A 19,303-nucleotide genomic window follows, 5' to 3' on the forward strand; every position below is an offset into this window, starting at 1 on the left:
ACCGACATGATCGCCTCGAGCCATTTAGCACCCTCGTAAAATTTCGGGCAAATCGAATGAGGATGTATTTTTTCACAACTTGGACCGAAACCCTAGGCCGAACAAAATGGTCGGATGCGAGGCAAAATTGTTTGGCCCGAAAATTTACGAGCTTGTGCAGAACATCGAGGCAATCATGTCGGCGGGTGGCACGAAGTGATTCCAATTCATTGTGAAGATGGAGTTCATCTTTTTAAGTTTGCTTATGAATGAAAACATTAATCTTGAAGTGATGCTTTAATTTTTGAAATAACATGAACTATTCATGATGTTTGTGGGTAACATTTCTGGAAAACCCTCACAAGACTTCACACGTCCTCTAGGGAATTTCTAGGGGTTTAAAAGGCTTGTTGCATACGCTAAATGCAATCGTACATCCCACGAAAGATGGATTTATCTTTTTGTTTCCTATTTTTTCATTTTGTTTTTAGTTTTGTATTGCTAAGGGACTAGCAATATGTAAGTTTGGGGGTGTGTTAAGTGCCAAAATATTCATATCTTTAGCCCTTAACTTACATGTTTTAATCCCTTAGTTTTAGTTAATTCATGCCATTTTACTTCCTTTTTGTATTTTCTTTGTTTTATAGGTTTTTGGAAGAAAAGAAAGCGTTTTCGAAAAAATTCTAAGCTTAAAGGGAAAATTGGGAAGACCTAGAAGATATGGTTAAGCTTAGCAAATCATGGTTAAGTTTAATCAAATAAAGGAAATGATTAATTCGGAATTTCTCAAATTGAAGTCAAATCGGATTGGAGGAAAAATTGGATTCTGCATACCTCTTGGTATTTTGACCATAACTTTCAGCTCAAACACTCGATTGAAGTTATTCAAGCCGCATTGGAAAGCTAACTCAAAATTATACATCATCATGAAATAGAATTTTCCCAATTCGGAGCGCCGCAAGGCCAAAATCACGCCGCAAGTTAGGACTGCAATTCTAGTCGAATCCTATTCCGATTTGGACTTGGGTTTTCTTTATCCTAATTGGACTTGGACTTAAATCTCCGAAATTCCTAGGATTACTAGGGCTTCTAGGACTCTCCTAAGCCCTATAAATAGATCTTTAAGCCTCACAATTCAAGAGACAATTTTTAGGAGAATTAGAAGAGGCACAACTTTGCGAAAGGAATTTGGAGGCTACTTCTAGGAGCGGTTTTCGGTTCATTCTTTCCCTTCTGTTTTCTTTTTATTTTAATTATGTGTAAGTAACTCTTAAGGAGGGCTAGATTGAAGCCCTAATTATGTTTATTTAATATTTCAATGTTGGCGCCTTTGTGATAATCATGTTGTGATATTTAACTTGATTAACTCTTGTTTTTGTGAATTCCTCATATGTATGTGACTGGCCATTATATGCATGTGGTATGGACTAGTTAGTTAAATCAATTTGAATGACCGAGTCCTGGGTTTAACTAAGTAACAAAAGTAATCCACACCGGGTTCTTGGGTTCATCAACATGGGGAACTTGGAGTATACATCCATGCTAAATCCTTTAGGAAAGAAAAGAGTTAGAGTATACACCCATGCCTAACTTGTTGCTTAGGCAAATCTATAGCTTAAGGAGTATACACCCATGCCCTTAGGTTAACAAACTTTAGATATACATAACATGATCAAAACATTGGCATATTGGCATATTATCTAAATATAATTAGTGGTGGATATCAAAAGCCCTGCCTTTACCTTTACTTTATCTTTATATCTTTTTATTTCTTTTTCACAATATCAATTAAGTGACAAATTGATATTTTTAATTAATTCTAAATAAAATCACAATCTCCGTGGGTTTGACCTCGTACTTGCTGCACTATACTATTGTTTTGATCTTGTGCACTTGCGAGTTAAAATGTCCCAAATATTATCTATTAATTTAGGTAGTATTTGGCACAACACGCGTGTCTCGGGGAATCCTTTAGTATTTCATGTTCTTATCTTTACTTTATAAAATCTTTCTCCTTTCTTGTTTCTTTCTTATTCGCACCAAGTCTTTGTAACATTTGTTCTTTTCTGCTCTGCTCTTTCCTCAGGAACTTTCTGGCTATGTCTCAGGGAGAAGGATCAAGGTCCGATGGTGGTTTGGGTAAAATTTACCCAGCCTTGTGGAAGCCAATCTAACCTTGGCTGATGAGCGCCGAGTCAGGCTGGACTGTTATATCCCAAAAATGGTGAAACTCCGTTTTGATGACGAGAGGAAGGGCGCCATCGTGGACATTGGGAGCCACGAGGTCTACCATTATGAAGAAATGTTCTGTGCTGGCCTCAAGCTTCCGTTCCCCAAGGTCATCCGTGAACTTCTCGGTTGCCTGAATGTGGCTCCCCACCAATTGGTCCCCAACGCCTGGAGGATGTTTTTTCGCCTGTGTGGTTGTTTGGCCCATGGCCCTTGGAGAAGGAAAGTACTTGACCGTTTCAGAATTTCTCTGGATGTACCGACTCCAGAAGAATCCCAATAGTGATGGGCTGTATAACTTCAAGTCGAGACAGGGAAAACTCTTTTTTATGGATAAGACCTTCACTAGTAACCACAGATAGAAAAACATGTACTTCTTTGTGCACGGGCAATGGGAATTTGCTCCTGGAGAGAAAGCGGAGCAGCCGATAGTAGGGAGACGACTACCCCCCATTTGGGTCTCCACAAGAATTTGTGTTTGTTAGAGGACGAGATGGTCCGAGTTAACACGGTTCTGGCCTGGGCTCTGAAGCATGAGTCTATCATGACCTTCAAGAAATTGGTTACGATTGATGCGCTGAACCGCTGTTTATATGCCGACGAAGAGAGCGCCGGTGGGTCACGGAAGAAACTAGCTCGAACAGTTGTTGATTTGGGCCCTCCGGCAGCCAATACTCGAGGTGCTACCCCTCAAAAGCCTACGCTTGACAAAGGCAAGAAAAAGGTAGATGAGTCTCGGATAAGGAAGGCTCTGCGCTTGGTTGATGAGCCCGAGGAGCGTGAGGCTCCTCAGTTAAAGAAAAGGAGGCTAGTGAAGGGCAAGGGCCCTACTGTCGAGGCCGAGAAGGGGAAATCCGTCTTTGCCGACCTCTTGGCTGCTCGGAGGAGGGTTAATCTAGAGCCTGATGTGGCTTCGATAACGGCCTACGAGAATATCCTTACAAACCATCCTATTGCTGCAACCCCTTTGGCAGCGACCCTCTTAGGACCTCCTGGAGTTGCTCCTACTACAGCTATCCCCATGGGGTCGATATTGTTGTGCCAAATACTACATAAATTAATAGATAATATTTAGTACGTTTTAACTCGCAAGTGCACAAGATCAAAACAATAGTATAGTGCAGCAAGTACGAGGTCGATCCAACGAGGATTGTGATTTTGCTTCGAATTAATTAAAATATCAAATTGTCACAAATTTGATATTAAGAAAAATAAAAAGATATAAAGATAAAGTAAAGATAAAGGCAGGGCTTTGATATCCACCACTAATCATACTTAGATAATATAACAATATGCCAATGCTTTGATCATGTTATATCTATCTAATGTTTGTCAACCTAAGGGCATGGGTGTATACTCCTTAAGCTATAGATTTCCCTAAGCAACGAGTTAGGCATGGGTGTATACTCTAACTCTTTTCCTTCCTAAAGGATTTAGCATGGGTGTATACTTAGTTGTTCTTTAGGAAATCATATATTCAGTGGAAATCGACAAACGCATGAGGCTTAGAGCATGGGTGTATACTCCCGGTTCCCCATGTTGATTAACCCAAGAATCCGGCGTGGATTACTTTTGTTACTTATGTTAAACCCAGGACTCGGTCATCCAAATTGATTTAACTAACTAATCCAAACCACATGCACATAATGGCCAGTCACATACATATGAGGAATTCATAAAAACAGGAATTAATCAAGTTAAATATCACAACATGATCATCACAAAAGCGCCAATATTGAAATATTAAATAAGCATAATTAGGGCTTCAATCTAGCCCTCCTAAAGAGTTAGTTACACATAATGAAAATAAAAGTAAAAAGAAAGGGAAAGAAAGAACCGAAAGGTAGCCTCCAATTCCTCTCCCCAAAGTTGTGCCTCTTTCCTGAATGATTATTCTTGAGGTTTAAAGGTCTATTTATAGGCTCTAGAAGTCCTTGACAAACTAGTAAATCTAGGAATTTCGTAGGGTTTGAATCCTATTACAATTGGGAGTTAAAAAACCCTAATATGGAAACACTACTATTCTGGCCGCAGCTTTGAAGTGTCTTCTGCGCACAAGTGCGATCGATCGCAACCCGTGTGCATTCGATTGCACGTCTGCGATCGAGCCTCTTCTATTGTGCGCTCGATCGCTCGTGGCCGCTTCATACTTTGTCTTCTCCAGTAGTGCGCTCGATCGCAGGAAACCTGTGATCGATCGCAATGGTAGGATCTCCAATTTTTCCCATTTTCTCTCTTTTGAGCCCAAATCTTCCAGATTTACTTCATTTTCTTCCAAAAGCCTACAAAAGCATGGAAAACACAAAAATGAATTAAAATGACCTAATTAACTAAAACCAAACGTTTAAAACATGCAAGTTAAGGGCTTAAAATGTGAATATTTTAGCACTTAACACACCCCCAAACTTTCATATTGCTAGTCCCTTAGCAATACAAAACTAAAAACAAAATGGAAAAAACAGAAAACAAAAAGATAAATCAATTTTTCGTGGGATGTACCATTGCATTTAGCATATGCAATAGGCCTTTTAAACCTCTAGGAATTCCCTAGAGGACGAGTGAAGTCTCATGAGGGTTTTCCAGAGATGTTACCCACAAACATCATGCACAACTCATGTTATTTCAAAATGCAAAGTATCACTTCAAGATCATGATTTTTATTCATTAGCAAGCTTAAAAAGATGAACTACATCTTCACAATGAATTGGAATCTCAAAGTGCAATTAATTACAAAGGACATGCTAAATCATCACAAGTTTGAAATTTGTGTACAGTGAATTAGTACAAAATTATGAGGCTTCCAAATCTTTCCAATATGCAATGTCTCCATATCTCAAAATTCACTAGAATCCCTATTAGAATGAACAACCATGGCATATTTGTTTTTTTCCCTTTTTTTTTTTTTTTTTGGTCTGGTTGTGCAATGTTTGATTCCCTTAAGCTCTCTAATTGATTATTGTAGCGAGTATTAAGTCAATGACTCCCAAACCAGGTGGTTTTAGGGCATTAGGTGTAGAGACACCCCTAGGACTTACTAACTCGAGTCAAAAAGGCTACGAAACCAAACTAACCATGACATCAATCAAATCAAAAATTTTCACCTTTTGACGTGAACACTCAATGCTTTGAGGCAAGAGGCCCAGTTACTCAGTGAAAAGCCATCAATGATCATTTATTTCACACCTTTCTTTTCTTTTCTTTTTTCCTTCTTTTTTTTTTTTTTCAAATATGCCAAAGTGTCCATTTAATAAATCATCCAGTTTCATTCAAAATGCAGAAACACAAATATCAGACCTCATGTCATACCTTACAGATTATGTGCTAATGTGCTTTGCGTGATCAGATCAAACATGTGATTTTTCAACTATCCTCAACAAGTAACCAAACTAACAGATTCACTCATCAGATCATGTGTTCAAAATTTTAAGCTCACTAATGAATTCAAGCCACCATTCTTTTAGATCATCTTAAAATTTTAGAGCAAACATGAACATGCATAACATGTGTTACCTAAGTAAAATTGTTAGATAATAAAAATATAAAAACACATCAAAGCTGTTGGATTTACATGTTGACCCCTGCCTCACATTTTTTTAACATGTGCATGAACATGGTCCCGACAACAGAACTATTTTTTATTTTTTTACAAATAAACCAACACACACACAAACAAATAATTTGAAATTGGGACAAAGTGTGTGAACAATCATGTGTGCCCATACCCCAAACTTAAATGACACATTGTCCCCAATGTGTTTAAGTAAAGGAAAGAATGTACCCGGGAGATGGTCGATATGATCTTGGAAAGCATGGCTCATAGCACACCCCCAAACTTGAAGTGAAGCACACTTTCCCCTGCAAAACAAGAAAACACACAAACAAGTAAAAAGAAACAAACAACAAAACACAAAGGATATGTTATGTGGTGCCTCCCATGAGCGCTAAGTTTAACGTCTTCAGCCAGACTGTGACACTTTAAACTTGAAGCACCAATCTTTCCGTCTCTTGCACCAAAGGGAATGAATCTCTTCTGTTGCACAGTGCTTTCGAGTGTCTATAGATCGGGGAGGACCACTCTGAGTTTTCTCAAACAGTTGCTCATCTGGTGGGGAATCATGAACTGGAATAAAGTAAGAAGAAAACTTAGGGAGCTTCTCTATCTTGATGTCCTCAATTTGCTCATGTGGTAGCTCTAACAGGCTTCTCTCCTGGCCTCTTAGTGTTTCAAGAATAAGAGATGATGTTGAAGAAATCTCAATGCTCTCTTCTTTTCCCTGATGTGACTCTTGTGGAACTTCGGCTTGCTCTTCCTTCTCCTCTTCCACTTGATTTTCCGCCACCTCTTCATTCCTCAATGTGGTAATTGCTTGCTCATGATAGAAGGTGCACTCTTCCTCCATGTACTATTCATTGGGGTGTTCTATCAACTGCCTTCGACACTCTTCTTCTTGGTATTGGTGAGGTCTATTGATGCGGAATGTACTCAGCTCCTTGGCCAATTGTCCTATTTGTACTTCTAGTCTTTGAATGACTTGATCAGTCTTTGTATTGAATTGTTTTTTATTAGTCGTAGCTTGCTGTTGTGAAGGCACAAATTGTCGTAAAAGACTCTTCAGGTCCTCCTCTTCTAGGTCTTGGGCTGGTTGAACTGCTTGTTGGGAATTGCTTTGCTGTCCTTGAGGGTTCCGAATATTCCTACTGTTACTCCATGAAGAATTGAGGTGGTTGTGCCACCCTGAATTATAAGTGTTGGAGTAAGGATTGTTCTTGGGAGGATAAGTGTGTTGTTCCACATAATTGGCTTGCTCCTGATCTGCAAATGAGTACAAAGGGCAGGTCTCAGTAGTGTGATTTAATTGAGAACATATAGCACATACCTGAAGTTGAGTGGCTGGCTGAATGGGAGATATGTTTTGGGTAGTCATGGAGTTTACAAGCATATTTCATGTCTTTTGCATCGCAGCCAGCTGATCTTGTAGTGGTGGATCCGATTGAGAGGAATATGAATGATTTCTAAGAGCTTGAGCTTGCCATTGGAAATTTGACTGTTGGCTCCAGGTTAGGTTGCAGGAATCAAGATAGTTGTCATTCCCCGGTCTAGAGAACGATGTGTTCTTATGCCCATTAATTTTGTTAGAAATTTGTCTCATTATAGGACATACTCTAACACGGTGATAAGGGTCATGGCATAATGAACATGGTTCTTGGGGTGTTGGAACACCTCCCCACATGTGTAAAATAAAAAAAATCAAATAACAAAAAGTTAAAATTAAAAAGGGAAAATAAAACAAGATTGAAAATAAAACTTACGAAGATGTAGACGCAACTGACCCAGCATGAAATAAAAGAAAAAAAAATCAGAACTATAATTATCGCAATACTGTGCTGCTCTCTGGATGTGCGATCGATTGCACTGTGAGGTGTGATCGATCGTACTGGTGCGCTCTATCGCCCTAGTTGGGCAATCGATCGCACTTCCAGAGGCACAGAAACTGCGCAAAAGACTATAAAAACAGACAAATTTAAAACAAAAATAAACTAAAGGAAAAAAAAAATTCCAAACAAAATCAAACAATCCCCGGCAACGGCGCCAAAAACTTGTTGTGCCAAATAATACCTAAATTAATAGATAATATTTAGTACATTTTAACTCGCAAGTGCACAAGATCAAAACAATAGTATAGTGCAGCAAGTACGAGGTCGATCCCACGAGGATTGTGATTTTGTTTCGAATTAATTAAAATATCAAATTGTTAAAGATTTGATATTAAGAAAAATAGAAAGATATAAAGATAAAGTAAAGATAAAGGCAGTGCTTTGATATCCACCACTAATCATACTTATATAATATAACAATATGCCAATGCTTTAATCATGTTATATCTATCTAATGTTTGTGCAAAGGGCATGGGTGTATAGTCCTTTAGCTATAGATTTCCCAAAGCAACGAGTTAGGCATGGGTGTATACTCTAACTCTTTTCTTTCTTAAAGGATTTAGCATGGGTGTATACTAAGTTGTTCTTTAGGAAAGCATATATTCTGTGGAAATCGACAAACACATGAGGCCTAGGGCATGGGTGTATACTCCCGGTTCCCCATGTTGATTAACCCAAGAATCCGGCGTGGATTACTTTTGTTACTTATGTTAAACCCATGACTCGGTCATCCAAATTGATTTAACTAACTAGTCCATACCACATGCACATAGTGGCCAGTCACATACATATGAAGAATTCATGAAAACAGGAATTAATCAAGTTAAATATCACAACATGATCATCACAAAGGTGCCAATATTGAAATTTTAAATAAGCATAATTAGGGCTTCAATCTAGCCCTCCTAAAGAGTTAGTTACACATAATGAAAATAAAAGTACACATAATGAAAATAAAAGTAAAAAGAAAGGGAAAGAAAGAACCGAAAGGTAGCCTCCAATTCCTCTCCCCAAAGTTGTGCCTCTTCCGCAAATGATTATTCTTGAGGTTTAAAGGTCTATTTATAGGCTCTAGAAGTCCTTGACAACCTAGTAAACCTAGGAATTTCGTAGGGTTTCAATCCTATTACAATTGGGAGTTGGAAAACCCTAATATGGAAATACTACTATTCTGGCCACAGCTTTGATGTGTCTTCTGCGCATGGGTGCAATCGATCGCAACCCGGTGTGTGCTCGATCGCACGTTTGAGATCGAGCCTCTTCTGTTGTGTGCTCGATCGCTCGTGGCCGCTTTATACTTTGTCTTCTCTGGTAGTTCACTCGATCCCAGGGAACCTACGATCGATCGCAATGGTAGGATCTCCAATTTTTCCCATTTTCTCTCTTTTGAGCTCAAATCTTCCAGATTTACTGCATTTTCTTCCAAAAGCCTACAAAGGCGTGGAAAACACAAAAATGAATTAAAATGACCTAATTAACTAAAACCAAAGGTTTAAAACATGCAAGTTAAGGACTGAAAATGTGAATATTTTAGCACTTAACAGGTATCACCGGTCCATTCTGGTCCCAACATTCAGCATCTTTTAGTTGACCTGTTTTCAAATAGCTCAGTGGGGATGGAGTCGGAAAAGAATGGGCCGCATGCCGCTTCGGGAGAAGTGAGGCCTCGGGTTATGTCACTGATATCTGAGGAGCAGCCTCGGGTTCTGGCTCCGGTGCTCGAGGCTACGTCTCGGGCCCCGACATCGGCTCTTGAGGCTGAGGCTGGTACCGATTTTGAGGCCTCTAGCTATTCCTTGGTGAAGGTTCAGAGCATCGACTGGATCGTGGGGAAGCCCTTGTCTCAGTTCGGTGGACAATTGTTGGGGAACCCGTTCCAAGCTTTGGTGGATCTGGTTCTCCAAGATAGCTTAACGGGTGAGCGAGATATCTCTGCCAAGGGTATGGCAGAGTCGATGCTATTCAATTAACTATGTGTAAGTACCACTCTTCATGGGACTTTTCTTCTGCATACATTGTACTTCGTTTTAACTAACTTTCTTTGTTGCAGGGAGTGATGAAGTCGGTGGTTTTATACTGCTACTTCCAAAAATTTTGTCAAGAAACGACCTTGAAATCCGAGAACCTCCAGAGAAAGCTGGTGGCTTCTGAGGTTGAGAATGCCAAACTAAAGGATACGCTAGCTCAGTAAGATAAAGAGCAGCTCCTTCTCGGCTAGCAGCAATCGGCAACTCAAACTAAGTTTACACAAGTCGAGTCCCGGGTCTCGACTCTGTCTTCTGAGTTGCAGACCCTTCGTGCTGACCAAGAGGATCATTCTATTGTAAAGGAGGATCTGCACCAACTTGAGGAGAAGCATGCAGAGGTTTTGGAGTAGCTGAAGGCTTCTCAGGCTGAGGCTACCGGCCAAAATGCTAAACTTAAATAGGCCATCAAAGGCCAGACAGTTGCTGTGGAGCGACTTAAATTTTTTCAGGGAAAGCTTGAAGAAAAGAAGCTACTACTTGAAGAAGCCGAGGCCCAATCTTCCAACTATTTGCAGCAGCTATCGTATGCTTCCTGGACTCGGGATAGTGCCTGGGCTAATGGGATCATTCTTGGTTTCAAGACCTTCCGGTCTTGGGCCAAGGATCCTGCTCACACTATCGACCTTCACATGGTGAAGCTCGAGACCATTCCCCGTTTTTAACAAGGCTTTAAAATAGCTTATCAGTCTCGGGTCAGATCTGATGCCCGATGCCGAGGGGATCGACAGATTTGCTCATCAGCCATTTTCGGGTTCCGAGGAGTCTTTGGGTGATGAAGGGACCGCTTCTGGACATGGTGCCGAGACCCCATCTCCTTCCAAGGCTCCATCTGTAGACCTCAAAGAAAGCTAAACTTTTTCTTTTGGCTTGTAATGAAGTAGTTAGTACATTTGATTCTTGACTTGTAAATCATAAACTTGAGACTTTAATGAAATGTGTCTTTTATTTATTTATTTATCTTAATTCTTGTAACTGTTGTAGTTTTGGCTATGTTTATTTCTTGGAGTAAACTAGTAATATTTTTTGAACACACCTTTTCTTGAGGGATTTATGTTCTTGACATTACATTTCTGAAGATTGTTTAGCCTTTTTCGAGCACACCTTTTTTCTTAAGGATTTCTGCTCTTGACAGGCTACTCGTTTGACTTTCTTCAAACACACCTTTTTCGAAGGTTTTATGCTCTTTACAAGTCATTAGTTTAACCTTCTTTGGACACACCTTGTTTGAAGGCTTTACATCCTTTACAGGTTGTTAGTTTTAACCTTCTTCAGACACACCTTGTTTGAAGGTTTTATGTCCTTTACAGGTTGTTAGTTTTAACCTTCTTCGGACACACCATGTTTGAAGGTTTTACGTCCTTTACAGGTTTTTTTTTTTTTTTTTTCTTAAGAACTATGTCTCATCCGGTTTGGTCTCGGGAAAGTTCTGAATTTTCCTGATGGCCTTTCCGCTGTTTACCCTGAGGGTAATTTGATTTACCTTGCTTTTGAAATGCTTGAAAGGTGATCGAAACTTCAGGAGATTCTTTTATTTAATGAAATAAAATGTAATGAAAATTACAAGGGAAATAAGAATCGAATGAGAATCAAACAAGAATCACCTTACTATAATAAGCTAGATAAAGTACTTTTTGAGGTGCTCGGCATTCCACGGCCTGGGGAGTGCTTTTCCTTCCATGCTCTCAAGGTAATAAGCTCCTGCCCTTCTGCATTCAATCACTCTGTAAGGTCCTTCCTAGTTAAGAGCTAATTTTCCCTCAGCAGGATCTTTGGTGGCAATGGTGGTGTTGCGCAAAACCAGGTCCCCGATCTTGAAGCTTCTGTGCTTGACCCCTTTATTAAAATACCGAGCCACTTTCTCCTGGTACGCCGACATGGTTACTTGGGCCTGGTCCCGTTTCTCTTGTAGCAAGTCTAAATGTAGTTTGAGACCTTCATTATTAGTCTCGGGATGGAAGGTCTTGACTTGGTAGCTATCCGAGCCTACCTCGGCTGGTATGACTGCCTCAGTCCCGAAAGCCAAGGCATACGGGGTCTCCTCGGTGGGTATTCTTTTGGTTGTTCGGTATGCCCACAAGACTTCTTGAAGATCATCTGCCCAATCTCCCTTCCGATCTCCAAGTTTCTTCTTCAGAACTTTGAAAATTGTCTTGTTAGTAGCTTCTACTTGCCCATTTGCCTGGGGATGAGCTGGAGAAGAGTAGTAGTTTCCTATATGAAGCTTTGTACACCATTCTCGGAATGACTCGCAGTCAAATTGCTTCCCATTATCAATTACAAACGCATATGTAATACCATAGCGGCATACGACGTTCTTCCACAAGAACCGTTCTATGCTTTTGGCTGTAATGTTCACTAGGGCTTCTACTTCTGCCCATTTGGTGAAATAATCCACTGCTACAACTGTGAACCGCACACCTCCCTTTCCACGAAGTAGTGGCCTGGCTATATCTACCCCCCATTGTGAGAAGGGCCATGGCGAAGAGATCGAGCTCAGTTCTTCAGGGGTTGTTCTATAATGTTGGCAAAGCGTTGGCATTTGTCACAATTCTTGACTATCTATACCGAGTTCCGACTCATGTTCGGCCAGTATAAACTGGCTCAAATTGCTTTATGTGTCAATACTCTTGCTCTTGAGTGACTACCTCAAATACCTTCATGGATTTCGCGAAGGACATAATCACCTTCTTCCTTGGAGATACACTTGAGGAGTGGTAGCATGAAGCCTCATTTGTACAGAATCCCATTAATGATGGTAAATCTGGCAGCTCTAGTTCTGACTTGCATTGCTGATTTCTTATATGACGGGAGAATTCCCTGTTCCAAATATTCCCTTATGATCCCTTGCCATTCTGGTATGGTCTCTGTAACCGAGACCGAGACTGTCTCGACTACGGCAGGTCTTATTAAAGTCTAGATTGGCCCTTCAGGCTCTTCAGCGTCGTTAGCTGCTGCTAACGCCATCCGAGCTAGGCTGTCAACTCTTTCATTCTCTTCCCTTGGTATCTTCATAATACATAATTTCTTGAATGCATTCTGTAAATTTTGTGCTTTTGATATGTATTGCTTCATTTTACCTCCTTAGGCTTCAAACTCTCCTCGGATGTGTCCGACGATTACCTGTAATCGCTCCGTAGTTCAACGAACTCAGCTCCCATCTCACGAGCTAAATCGAGTCCTGCTAAAATTGCCTCATACTTGGCCTCATTATTGGTGGTCTTGAACTCCAACCTCAGGGAGCTGCATAACTCTTCTCCATCCGGGGTGATTAATACAACACCGACTCCACCATTCTTCCTTGTAGAGGATCCATCTATGTAGACTACCCATGTTTCGTCTTTCTGTCATTCTAGGGTGATAGGTAGGTTGGTGAATTTTGCTAAGAAATTGGCCAATACCTGCCCCTTGATAGTGTTCCTTGGGAGGAACTCACTATCAAATTCTCCGAGTTCGATTACCCAGTTAGCTAATCTGCCAGACAGATCTAACTTTCTGAGTACTTTCTTCAATGGATACTCAGTCAAGACTCTTATAGTATGAGCTTGGAAATACAGGCGTAGCTTCCTGGAAGCAAAAGTTAGCACAAATGCTAACTTCTCCATTTGAGGGTACTGCTCTTCTTCTCCCCTCAATGCTCTGCTGACAAAATAAACTGGCTTCTGAACGCCGTCTTCTTCTCAGATAAGGGTAGCACTAATAGATGTTGGGGAGACAGCTAAGTATAAATACAATGCTTCTTTGGGAACAGTTCTGCTTAATAGTGGTGAGCTTGTCAGGTGCTTCTTCAATTGCTCAAAAGCCTCTTCACACTCTTTAGACCACTCAAATGCTTTCCTTAGGATTTTGAAAAATGGTAGGCACTTGTCAGTCGATCGAGAGATGAACCGGTTCAACGCTACAATCCTACCTGTCAATTGCTGAAGTTGCTTCATATTCTTAGGTGAATGCTATCCAAGACTACTTGGATCTTCTCAGGATTAGCTTCTATACCTCGGTTTGATACCATGTAACTGAGGAATTTCCCTGAGGATACTCCAAATGCACATTTTGCGGGATTCAACTTCATCCCATAGTCCTTCAATGTTCTAAACGTCTCATGTAGGTCATTTACATGGCCTTCTGGTAGCACGCTTTTAACCAGCATATCATCAACATATACCTCCATATTACGCCCAATCTCATCTCGAAACATTTTATTAACCAGCTTGTGATACATTGCTCCTGCATTGTTTAGACCAAAAGGCATAACCTTGTAGCAGTACAGGCCTCGGTCAGTGATAAATGAGGTCTTCTCCCGGTCTTCTGGATCCATATAGATCGGATTGTAACAAGAAAAATCGTCCATAAAGCTTAACAGGCCTTATCTAGCTGTTGAATCTACCAACACATCAATGCGTGGCAGAGGAAAGCTGTCTTTTGGGCATGCTTTGTTGAGGTCTGTAAAGTCCACGTACATTCTCCACTTGCCGTTGGATTTTTTGACCAGCACCACATTGGCCAACCAGTTGGGATAATATACATCCTCTATAAACCAAGCCTTAAGCACTTTCTCTACTTCCTCGGCGAAGGCCATATTCCGCTCGAGGGCAAACTTCCTTCGCTTCTACCTCACTGGCTTCATGCTTGGGTCCACATTGAGTTGGTGGAGAATGTCAACGGGACTGATTCCCGGCATATCTTCATGAGTCCAAGCAAATACCTCCATGTTTCCTTGGAGAAAGGTTACAAGAGCGTCTCGGATTCCCGAGGCGAGCTGTGTTCCTATCTTCACTACTTTCCTTCTCCCAGCTCGACGTCTTCTAAGGGCTCGACAGGTTCCCCTTTTAGGGGATCTTTGCTTTGGCTACCCACCACGCCGATCGTCAACTGAGCAGGATCTGCTTTCTTGAGGGAAATGTTATAACATTTCCTTGCTACGATTTGATCTCCTCTCACCTCTCCGACTCCTTCCTCTGTAGGAGACTTCATCATCAAATGGTAAGTTGAAGTTACAGCCTTCAACTTATTGAGGGACGGTTGACCAATGATCACATTGTAGGCAGACGGTCGATCGATCACCAAAAAGTCTACCATGGTTGTAGACTGCCTAGGAGCTATCCCCACTGTAACCGGGAGGAAGATGAGTCCTATTGGCTGGATTTGTTCCCCAGCAAACCCTACCAATGGCGAATCAAACGATTGGATCCTATCTCGATCAACACCCATCTGTTTGAAAACCGGCTAGTATAAAATATTAGCGAACTACCATTATCCACTAAGACTCGATGGATTTTATGGTTGGCAACCATTAGTGTAACTACTAACACATCATCGTGGGGGAATATTACCCCTTAGCGTCCTCTTCAGAGAAGGATATAGCCATCACCTCCTTCTTCGCAACTTTTGAAGGTCTTCCTATTGACAATACCTCATCATCAGCCTTGGTTCTTCTTACGTAAGCTTTTCTAGATGAACTAGAACTTCCTCCGCCAGCTATTCCTCCCGAGATGGTGTGGATCTCCCTTACTACATCCTAATGCTGAGGCTGATGGGCATCCCGGTCTCGTCTCAATTCTGCCTGCTGATTGTGTATCGGTTCAACATACTGATCTTCCCTCGGCCTTACTTCTCGGTTTCTAGGAGCTTCTCGGTTCCCTTCAAGTAACGGGGGCTCCTCATTCCTTCCTTGATTCCTCTCATCTACCAGGAATTTCACCAACTTCCCCTTTCTAATGTGATTCTCAATCTCCTGCCGCAAGGTTATACATTCCTTGGTTAAGTGACTATGGTCCCGATGATACTCGCAGTATTTCTGAGGGTCACGCCTCTTAGGGTCGTCTTTCAACTTGCTTGGCCATTTGAAGGCAGGATCCCTCCTTATCTCCATGAATACCTCAGTCATGCTAGTATTCAGTGGAGTGAACTTCGGGCTCTGCAATTTTTGAGGGTCCATCCTTGGGTACGATGGGACCACCTTCCCTGATTTCTTCACATTCTTCTCTTCTTTCTTTCCAACACTAGCCAGTACTGCCTTCACAATACAACTCTTGGCTTTGATTTCTTCCCTTTGAGACTTCATGAGAGCTTTGATAGTTTCTTCTTGATTAATGTACTCATCAGCCTTCTTCATGATTTGACTGAGAGTCACTAACTTAGAACTTTTCGACAGCTTGGCCATCAATGGCCCATCAGCCCTTGCCCTGTGCATCAAAGCATCAAGTACTGTCTGCTTATTCAGATTTTCAATCATTAGCTTCTCCTGGTTAAATCTGAGCATGAATTCCTTTAACGACTCCTCCTTCCCTTGGACAAGGGATAGCAAATAAGCTGGATTCTTCTTCCTCTTTCAGGTAGCCAAAAACTAACTTAAGAACAGGCGCCCGAGAGTTTTGAAATCATCTATTGAATTGGCTGGGAGTCTTTCAAACCAATCTTTAGCTACTCCAGCCAAAGTTAGGGGGAAAGCCCTACATGAAATCTTGTCTAGGGTACCATGAAGGATGAAATGCGCACGAAGACTCTCCATATGGTCTGTTGGATCCCCGGTGCCATCATAGGTATTAACTTGGTGCATCTTGAATTTGTCAGGGAGGGGGAAATTCATGACCTGAGGAGTGAAGGGCAGATTCGTGTTCTCCATGAGCTCCCCTGCATTGGACTGATCTCCGACATTAGCTATCAGGAGAACCACCTCTTCGTATTTTTTCTTAAGAACCTGCAAGTTAGTATTAACGTTGCTCTTGCTATGCCCTTCAGCACGACGATCCTCCTGGCGGGGAGACTACTCCCGTTGAGATCTAGTATAACGAGACCTCTCGGGGTTCGCCCGCTGACTATCTTCTACATTTTGGACAGTTGTGTGATGGCTGGCTTGAACTGAACTCGCATCATCCTCGTGATCAGAACCTCGAGCCCTCTTCCCCCTACGAATTTCAGCTCGTCTCTCCTTCTCGCCCCTATCCTCGTGTCTTTTGGTCCTCCTTTCTTCCCGCTCTTGATCCCTTCCGCTATTATGGCCTTCAGCAACTGTGAACTTAGTGGCGAGATCTTCATTCTGCTTCTACAAAGCCTTCATGGATTCGATCGTCTGCTTCATGAACCCAGCTAAGTCAGGAGGTGCTCCAGTAGCCGCACGAGATATGTCAGGCTGACGCACCGATTGAGAATGGGAGCGTGTAGTCACCATACCAAAATAATAAGAATTGATCAAATGAATGAAACTCGATGAAGTTTCCCACAGACGGCGCCAAACTATTGATATACAGTTTTCCAAGATGCTGACGTGGCACGCCTGGAGGTGGTGCTGACAACTTCGCGGACACTTCACGCTACACACAAAAAAGAACAAACAAGATTAGAGCCCCCGAGGGTGTCCCGGCGGGGGAGCTCCAATGCCTAAGTCAGAACGTGAGGAAAGAATATCTAAGCAACCAAAGTTGGATTGCGCTTACCTTCAATGAAAATTGGGACTTGTATTTATAGGCATTGAGTAGAATTTGTTTCCCGCACGTATTGGGACTCCTATATCTAAATTCCTATTTTGCAGTTATTTGATAAGGGTAGGAATCCTGAGACAAAGTGAAAAGGTTTTTGTTTGGGGTAGGTAACCCTTAGAATTTGAATAACAGCTTATCTTGCTTATGTAGGGATTGTTTGTAAGTGGATAACCATCTACGTTGTAGAGAGTTTTTTGAATGTGAGATAATGATCACTTGGGCTAGTTTGAATACTTGCGTATCCTTAGTCGTAAAATGACAGATTTACCCTTGGCTCGACTTATTTGCTTTCTGATAAGTGTATTTTCAGCCCTTAACTTGCATGTTTTAATCCTTTGGTTTTGGTTAATTAGGTCATTTTACTTCCTTTTTATATTTTCTTTGTTTTTTAGGCTTTTGGAAGAAAAGAAAGCATTTCTGGAAGAATTACAAGCTTAAAGGGCAAATTGGGAAGACCTAGAAGATATGATTGAGCTTAGCCAATCATGGTTAAGTTTAATCAAATAGAGGAAAAGATTAATTCGGAATTTCTCACATTGAAGTCAAATCGGATTGGATGAAAAATTGGATTCTGAACATGTCTCGGTATTTTGACCATAACTTTCAGCTTAGATATTCGATTAAGGTGATTCAAGCGGCATTGGAACGCTACCTCAAAGGGCTACACATCATTGTGAAATAGAATTTTCCCAATTTGGAGCGGCGCAAGGCCAAAATCACGCCGTAAGTTAGGACCGCAATTTTGGGCGAATCCTATTCCGATTTGGACTTAGGTTTTCTTTATCCTAATTGGACTTAGACTTAAAACTCCGAATTTTCTAAGTTTACTTGTGTAACAAGGACTTCTAAAGCCTATAAATAGACCTCTTAGGTTCTAGGAATGGGTGTGGAGAAAGAGGCACAAGCTCTGGAAAGGAGCTGAAGGCTGAATCAAAAGGAGTTTGGGTTTTTCTTCTCTTCCACCCTTTTATTTTTGTTATGTAGTTTATATTTTTATTAGGGCTAGATTGAAGCCCTAATCATGTCTTTTATGATTGCAATATTGGCGTCTTTGCTACAATTATATTTTGGTATTTTTAACTTGATTAATACCTGTTATCTTATATTCCTCATATGTGTATGTCTGGCCAACATATGCATGTGGTATGGACTAGTTAGTTAAATCAATTTGGATAATCGAGTCCTGGGTTTAATAAGAGTAACAAAAGATATCCACACCGGATTCTTGGGTTAATCAACATGGGGAACCAGGAGTAGACACCCATGTCCTAGGCCTCGTGTGTTTGTCGATTTCCACAGATTTATGCTTTCTTAAAGAACAACTTAGTAGACGCCCATGCTAAATCCTTTAAGAAAGAAAAGAATTAGAGTAGACACTCATGCCTAATTCGTTGCTTAGGGAAATTAATAGCTTAAGGAGTAGACACCCATGCCCTTAGGTTGGCAAACATTAATTATACCGATATAATTGGCGCATTGGCATATTGTTATCTTAATTAGTCTGATTAGTGGCGGATATCAAAATCTTAATCATTTTTAATTTTGTTTATCTTTTATTTTATTTCTTTATTTTAACTCAATCGTGACAATTGAGTTTTATCTTTTAATTAAATTGGAATTTATTTCTAAACATAATTTACCAATCCTCGTGGGAATGATCTCGTATTTGCCTGCTATACTATTGTTTTGATCTTGTGCACTTGCGAGTTAAAACGTACTAAATATTGTCTATTAATTCAGGTAGTATTTGGCACAACAAGTTTTTGACGCTGTTGCCGGGGATTGTGTTAAATTTTGTTTAGAATTATTTTCCTTTAGTTATGTTATTTTAATTTTCAAGTTTTAATTTTGTTTATATAAAAAAAAAATCAAAAATCAAAAATCAAAAATCAAAAATATTTTCCTGTTTCTTTTTACTTCCTTGTTTCTGTCTTCTTTCAGCTTGCGGAACCTGCATTCTGTGACTGCGATCGAACGTAGGCCGAGTGTGATTGAGCGCAGTGCGATCGAGCGCAGTTCTAGGGAGCAATTTTGCCTTTACTTATTTTTCTAATTTTTGTTTTTGTTTCCTGCCTATTATTTTAATTTTTATTTCTGTTTTATCAAAAAAAAAAAAAAGGAGTAAAATATATATATGTGTGTGTGTGTGTGTGTTTT

This window comes from Corylus avellana, chromosome ca1 (assembly GCF_901000735.1).
Source record: "Corylus avellana chromosome ca1, CavTom2PMs-1.0".
In the NCBI taxonomy this organism is placed as follows: Eukaryota; Viridiplantae; Streptophyta; class Magnoliopsida; order Fagales; family Betulaceae; genus Corylus; species Corylus avellana.